Genomic DNA, 8,497 nt, shown 5'->3' with positions numbered 1-8,497 from the left:
TCCAATGCTCGACTACGGAATTTGAAGCATCTGAGATCAAAGGCCCTCCGTAAATACTGTCGTACTCGTAACCCATTCACCAAACAATTATTTTCAACAGCGAGCAACGAATATCGCACATATAACCGCATTCTTTACAAGAGCTACACAAGGCGTGTGCAGGCTAATTTACGGCTTAATCCAAAGCAGTTCTGGTCATTCGTGAATACCAAGCGAAACGAGGAGGGGCTACCAGTCGAAATTCACCTGGGTGATAGAATCGCCAGCAATTCTCTTGAGAAATGTAATCTTCTGGCAGAGCATTTCAAAAGAATTTTCAATGACACTACGGCTTCGTTGTCCCAAGTTGCTGAAGCGGTGAGGGACACTACAAGTGATGCTTTCAATTTTTCGATTACCTCGGTTACAGTAGACCTCGTCTAATCCGCCATCAAGAAGCTGAAATTTTCTAATGCTGCTGGCCCTGACGGGATTCCCTTAAGCATCCTGAAGCGATGCTATTCAGAGCTTACAACACCGCTTTCGAAGCTGTTCAATATTTCATTACAGCAGGGGGAGTTCCCTACGCGGTGCAAATCGTCATTCATGTTCCCGATCTACAAGAAAGGAGACAAGAGAAACGTCGAAAATTACCAAGGGATCACATCACTCAGTGCCTGCTCTAAAGTTTTCGAAATCATCATCAACGACGCATTATTCTCTAGCTGCAGAAATTACATTTCTCCTGACCAACACGGTTTTTATCCCAAGAGATCAGTTTCAACAAATCTAGCTCCGTTCATTTCTTTATGTCTTCGGAGTATGGAAGCTGGAACGCAGGTGGACGTTGTATATACAGATCTTAAGGCTGCATTCGACCGGGTTGACCACTCCATACTGCTAGCTAAACTTGAAAAACTCGATGTATCCTCGGGTTCAACTCGTTGGTTCAAGTCCTATCTGACCAATCGGGAACTTTGTGTTAGAATCGGATCAGAGCAATCGGACTATTTTACAAACAGCTCCGGTGTTCCTCAAGGTAGCAACTTGGGACCATTGCCATTCTCGATTGAGGCCGGACTGATCCCCCCAACTGGTTGCCAATCGTTCTACGCGCATGATGTGAAGATCTATGTGATTGTTCGTAGCTTCGACGATTGCTTGCGGCTTCAACACCTAATCGATACTTTCGAAGAGTAGTGCTCAAGAAACTATCTCACGTTGAATGTACAAAAATGTAATATTATCTCATTTCCTCGCAAGCTGAAACCAGTGGCATTCAACTATACGATAAATCACCAACTTCTGCAACGTGTGGACAATGTTTGTGACCTAGGAATCACGCTGGACTGCGCCTTAACATTCAAGCTTCATTACTCGGGCATCGTTGCGAAAGCTAACAGGCAACTCGGGTTCATTTTCAAGATCGCTGACGAGTTTCGCGATCCTGCCTGTCTAAAAGCTCTATACTGCTCTCTAGTGCGGTCGATCTTGGAATTCAGCTCGGTAGTATGGTGCCCGTATCAAGCAGTTTGGATAGCGGGGATTGAATCTGTTCAAAATAAATTTGTTCGGTATGCCTTTCGTCACCTTCCTTGGAATGACCCTGTGAACCTTCCGCCGTACGAAGATCGTTATCAACTCCTGGGTCTTGAAAAACTAGAACATAGGCGGACGATTAGTCAGGCCGTGTTCACAGCGAAAGTACTTATTGGTGATATCGACTCTCCAGGAATCTTGGCTGAATTCGAGTTTTTCGACTTTAACTGTGCAGCGGAAACCTTTCGTCACCGTATTCAACGCAGACTCCTGAGAAGGACGAGGACTTCTACCTGATTCACGGGCAACTCTATGCCATAGGAGGAAAACTTTTTTTTATGCTATAGACTTGATTAATGTTCGATGTAATTGTATTGTATTATTGTGATTCATGTATTTCGAAAAGATATGAGGTTTTTACGCCTTTTCTACGCTTTTCCCCATGAGACTTCGTTTAGGCAAGTTAAGTTCGATGAAGAAAAACAAATTAAATTAAAAAAAAAATTAAAAACTAAATTAAAATTAAATTATGAGATTAAAGTTATTTTCATTGAAAAACATCTTGAAAAACGAAGATTATTAAAAAAAAACAAATGTAATAATAGCAATATGGCAGTGGCAAAACAAATGATTTTCCATGTGCCAATTGTGAAAAAGCTATTTTCCTTTCATGAAATCGCTAACAAAAACAACACGTTTTAATTTGATTTTAATGGAGATAATTTTCAGACTGAATTGTATTTATCTAAGACCATTTTGCTTGTTCCTCTTCCGTTTAGTTTTATGACGGCATTAATGGTGCCTGGAAAAAGTTAAACGTCAAAATTTGTTTATTTACATTTCGATCGTTTTGTTGCGCGATCATAGCACCGAGCTTCTACTCCAGCGTTGAATCAACAAGTTGCGTGGCATCCTCGATAAGGGCGATTATAATCCATTGCAGTTAATCATGAAGTGTATCTGCATAACTTGGAACAGGTGGAAGCTCAATCGTTCCCAGTTTCCCTTCTCCCGGATGATGCGAGGAAGTTAATGTGCGCTTGCTTGGATTTGGAACAGTTGACCCAGGGTGGCCATATCTACCGATTTATCGGTAGTCCTACCGATTTTCGGGATGCCTACCGATTCACAGATGAAAGGTTCAAAACTACCGATTTTCACTTTTCCTACCGAGAATCACAGATTTTAAGTAATCTTGAAAAATGTTCAATACCTATGTTTTGTTTTCCTTGTAGTCAGTCAATTTGACTGCAACTTCAATCCAAACGGATGTATTTTTGCGTTTAATCGACTCTCTCTGTCTGTATCCTACACTGAACCAATTTGACATATTCCTGTTATGTGGAAGTCTAATAAATTTGCGCTATAAGATAATCCATTGAAAATGATATGATTGAAAATGTGTCAGGTAAATTCTATATGAATATCCGATACATTTACAATGCTCATAATTTGGTAACATTTATATGATCGTCATATGATAAATGAAAATCGGTCAAATTATAATAATTAACTGAAATGGATTTGAAACCCATAAGCATAAGCTTTACTTTTCACCACAATATAATATATGTGTCATAAATCAATCGAAGTAAAGTTTATGTGAAAATCACATGAAACTTACTGCTTCTTTTGACACATATATTTAATCGATTTCTAAAAATAAATCGAAAAATAAACATCAGGCAGTGGGAGAGCTTTAACAGCTGTGTCTTTTTTTTTTATTGTAGCTGATTTGGGATTCGATCCAGAACTGTTGAGGTGTGATGCTTTCGGTGTCTGTGCTCGATTCCATTGGGCCACGGCTGACTTTAAGATTGAGCTCGTTCAATTAGCATGAAGTAAGAACAGCTCTCCCGACATGGAATGTAGTGCAACGTTATGCTCGTTTTGCTAGAGTGAAGGAAAATAACACTGACAAATTTAAGCTCCGTTTCGGTGGCGTCGTGTATTCAAATCTTTCTTAATGCTCCTGTGTGCAATAAAACAACGACTACATTATATGAGTTCATGGAACTCGTTCATGACACTCGAGTGTGAAGATTTACAATTAGAATCTTAGCTAATTAAATATTGCAGTAGAATAATTTTTTTTCAATCTCAATACATTCTTTTCCGGAACCCCTTATCTTATGAAACAATAACAAACAAAGATTATTCAATACAGTTTCATTGTTGTTAGTAATATTTAGTTCAACTAATCATTTTAATGAGTGTACGATAACATCGTTGAAAATTGTTTCAATAATTTATAAAGAACAATCATGTAAGATGTATTTTAATCGGAGCGATATTCATCCCAGAAAACCATGCCAAAACAAATGTTTGCTGTTGGATTTATTAAAAGGCAAATCTACATGACTATCTAATGATTGGGATAGATCTGTTTACAATCTTTATACCTCAAAAATCAAAGGAAGCTATTCCAATGAGATATATATGTTTTCCTGTACTGCAAAGTTAAATGACAATCTAATAGTTTCTACATGTCTGTTTACACGCGACATATCAACAAACGTCAAAAATCGTTAAAAGCAACTCCAATAAAATATACATGCCTATCTTATAAGATATATCTTTTAGTGAGTAATATTCTTCATGAAAACAGGTATATTTTACTGAGTTTTCTCATAGTGCAAATTTATATGATTTTCCATTGGTTTCTAGATATCTGTTCCCACCCATGACATATCAACAGTTTTTCACCATGAAATATATCAGACAATATTCATATACATCTTACCTATCGCTAACCACGTTCGAAGCAAAGTATTATCAAGTACTAAGTATGTGAAATTATGATAGAAATCATTCCATATCGCAGTCATAGTTTTTAAGTGATAATCCAATGGAATCTATCAATCATCACATAGAATGAATAAATCTGCTGACATTGCTATGTTATCAGATGGATCCAATAAACGGTACATGTCGATTTGTTTCAGTGTAGTGGAGATTCTATTTTCTGTTTCTCCCTTTTTTGGTTCCGTATTCCGTTAGTCCTACTCACACTTACACGGTAAGAAAAAAGTACCCAAAATTAAGTTCTTTTCACTCATCTCGGCACTATAGTGCAGGAACCCAACAGTAGGTAAAGCGGGTCAAAGTAGTTTTCATTTACTTGTGTGCAATTCGTATGGAATTTTCCACTCGCTTTCTACCCAGTAGTAAGTTACTTGTACCCAAAAGTAGGTAAATATGATTATACTCAACGTTGGGCTCCCACACTTTACTACCCCTGTTGGGTGGTTTTGCTCCTCCGTTTTTGACAACATTAGAAGGAGAAAAGGAGACAAACTAGTCAGAAGTAGGTAAAAGTGAACTGGCTGTTGTAACTTTTTTCTTACCGTGTACAAGGGATACTCAAAATAACTGGGATAGGCAAATTGTTGGTCAACTTTGGAGTGTTGGTACTTCGTCAAATACGCTCCGGTGGCAGAAACGTCACCCACCAACATTTTGCTTGAAGCCAAAGCTGTTGGTTCTTTGGCTCGATTATCTGCAAATCTAAGACAGCTGATGCAAAAATTGAGAAATTATGCTCAGTCCATATAGATGTTTGATTGGTTGCGCGGCAAAATAATCGTGATAAATGTTCAACAAGCGCTTACATGTAGGAATTAAATTTTTTTATTAAATTAATTCTTAAATTAGGCAATCTAATCATGAAAAATTCAAGTTTCATTAATGATTATTCACATGAGATTTTTCAACGCATACGTGTCGTCAATACATGTATAAACATAGCATAAAAACTGTAGGCTACAGTGCTGACACCACCAATGGTGGTGGCTTCAGCAACCCTCCTTCTTGGCAGAGGATTGGTCAAATATGGTCCGATTTGTATTCTTCCAAAAGCATTCGACTGGAAAACTAATCATGGTGTGGCAATGGAAATGACCATACCGGAGATGTTCCGGGCTTTCGAAGGGCGGTCTAAATTGCTTAATTTGTGATGAGTTTTCCTCAGGGTGTCCGTTGCTAATCTGTGTGTTTTGTTCATACGCCAAAAATAGAACCATTTCCAAAGCTAATGACGCACCAAGAGCTAAAATTGGCCCAGAATAAATCGAGATATGACAATTTTCCTAGAATCGGTCCTGACGGAGGGTTCTGAGTGTTTTCAGTTCATTTATTCACTCAATTGACATCATTACCCACTTCCGTAACCACCTGAGTGCCCTCGGGGGAACCTGCAGTAGGGGAAAAATTCATTTTTACAAAAAACATGCCGTGTGACACCTCTTTCTTCATGGTTTTTCTTCAGTAGGATTTCTAAAAATTTAAATGGATCATTGACCACATTGGCCACTTCCAGAGTCACCGATGTGCCTCCGGAGGAACTTGTACTAGGGGACAAATTCATTTTTATACAAAAAAATCATACATACTTAGAAATAACTAATTTTACACGTGACTGAATCCGTCTTAGACATGAGACGTAAACAAACGTGCTCTGAGACTGAAAAGTTCGTTGCTCGACGAAAAGTACGTTTGATTGAGCTATATTTTGCGTCTGTTATGACTCAAATTTATGTCAAAATTTACGCTCATATATGTCACTCTCAGAGCCAGAGCTGCCAGGTGGTTTTATAAAAAATCTGTATCCACTCTATTAAAAAATCTGTATTGACGATTTTTTCCTTAATTAATCATGTTTTGTAGTTTTACAAATACAGTGCATACAAAATAACCATAAAAAGTGCTTAACCATCTATTCGGGCTATCGTACTAACCATACGGGATATAATTGCGCCATTTGTGATATCGTCCGTACTTATTTATAAGAGTGATATGAAGCCGTTTGAAATTGTATGGAGGTTTTAGTTTCTATTCATTATCTACCTGATAAGCAGTTTTAAATGCAAAAAAGTGCACGAGTTCATTACTATTTGAAATTTTTAATATAGATGAATACAATTAATTACATCATTTGTGTGGTAGTTATACCGAAAAGTCGAGAGATGTCGCCCCGCCAGTGCTGGTAAAATCATTTTTGCAGTATGGAGAATATCAGAAAATCCGCAATTTCTTACGAAATACATTTTCAATGCAAGTAAAATGTTTACGAGTACTTGTATTTGTACCATTTTAATGTGCTCGGGCACTTTTCTTGTATTTAACATACATGCTTATATAGACCTTTTTGACGTTTAATAGCCTTTCTCTATCTGGCACACTTGGATGAATGGACGGTTTGTTTTCCCACTAATCTGTTTCTCTCTTGCTCGCACTAATTCGATTTAAATGGTACAGTAGTGTGCGCCGATTAAACGTCAAAAAGCTCTATTGGAAATATTCAATTAATACTGTAAATCCCCATACAATCAAAAAAGTTATTTTGTTTTTATAAATTTTGATTTTTTTTTCTCAAGCATTTTATAAAAATCTGTATAAATCTGTATTGTAATTTAAAAATCTGTGATAAATCTGTATTCTGTATCGGGTCTGTATTAAGATTAAAAAATCTGTATAATACAGATAAATCTGTATAAATGGCAGCGCTGCTCAGAGCACCTAAATTTATATGTTTTTTTTTTCTTTCTAAGTGTGTATAAATTAATAAATATAAATTGCAGTGTTGGAAAAATATCAAAAAATCAAATCTCACCAATGCCCAAGATCATGCTTTATTTTCGTAGACAAAAATCAACAAGCAAACAACTGCGGTTGATTTTGCAAGTTGTGATATCGCAGCTTGGAATATCAAGCTAACAAAACTCACCAGCTACCAAACTATGGTGAGATTGAGTTTAATGATTTTTGCTTTACACCCGAACACAACCGAAGCTTCTATAACTGCTGGCAGCAGTCTCCTTCGTGTCTGTCATCCGTGAAGAGTAAAAAGAGATAGCAAACTATACCTTAGTCTTTTTTAAGAAAACGATGTAAACCGGAATCATTTTTGTGTCGAGTCAGCTCTCAGCTTGATTTTTGTACGTTGTGAATAGTCTCGCAATATCAAAGGAGCTTTTAATATCATGATATTTTGTTCCAATATCACTCGTGATATTGAGAGCGTACGAGAACGGAAAAATATTATTTGATTGATGATTTTGCCAACAATGATAAATTGATAAAGTGCTCATTTTAGCAGATTTATAGATAACATTCCAATCGATTGGCTTGTTTAAAATTAATGACATTTTGTGATTGGTTTAATAATGATTTTGGTTTTTGGAAATTGCACCCCCAATATTTTGCCGTCAAAAATAGCGGCTGTAGTAAATCATTATATCAGTGATTTTTGCAAACTATCTAAAAAAAAATAGTAGAAATTCTTATTACTGATCATGACCAAACATATACCATGAAAATTTAATGCTCACTGCGTGTTTATGATCATTTTTTTGATTATATTTTATATTTTATTGCAATACCTTTCGTGGACCTTTCATAGCATCGTAATGTTTGTTTACTTTGCACTATTGATAGTCGGTTTGACAGTTCAATAGGCAGACTTGGCTTCACCATAGAGGTAACTCTTAAATAGACTAGAAGGTCCCGAAATAACGTGCTCAACTTTTTGGCTCAGCTCTGGTACTCTCTTCGGTCCCAAGCTAATCGATTCACCCCTCGAAACATAGGAAAAACCAATAACCCCTCATTTTACCTGTCAAATTTTCATAGCGAATCAAAACAAACATTGCGTAGTACTAGAATTTTGACTAGAATGGGATACGTTAATCTTTTGCTTGGGACCAATAGGCTAGTCAAGTAGTGAGCCAATTTAAAATCGTTAGTTTCGTATTGATTGTTGGCTTCACTCTTGGCGTGACTCATTATACACCGACTCTAGATTAGACTATCCAATGTGTGAGGTTGAAGTCCAAAATTGCGCGTGATTTGTTTTCATCCTTCCCCCGCTCACAAAGGTTATAAGTTTCGGGAAGCCAGCTGACAGCTTCTGAAGTTTCCTGTCGGCAGTTTTCCGCATTCCCAGTTTGGTACAGATGCATGTAATTCGAATCATCATCGA

Source organism: Ochlerotatus camptorhynchus, unplaced genomic scaffold, assembly GCF_037179485.1.
Source record: "Ochlerotatus camptorhynchus isolate MF236.1 unplaced genomic scaffold, CSIRO-AGI_Acam_v1.1 ptg000232l, whole genome shotgun sequence".
NCBI lineage: Eukaryota > Metazoa > Arthropoda > Insecta > Diptera > Culicidae > Ochlerotatus > Ochlerotatus camptorhynchus.
This window is presented reverse-complemented; position numbering follows the sequence as displayed.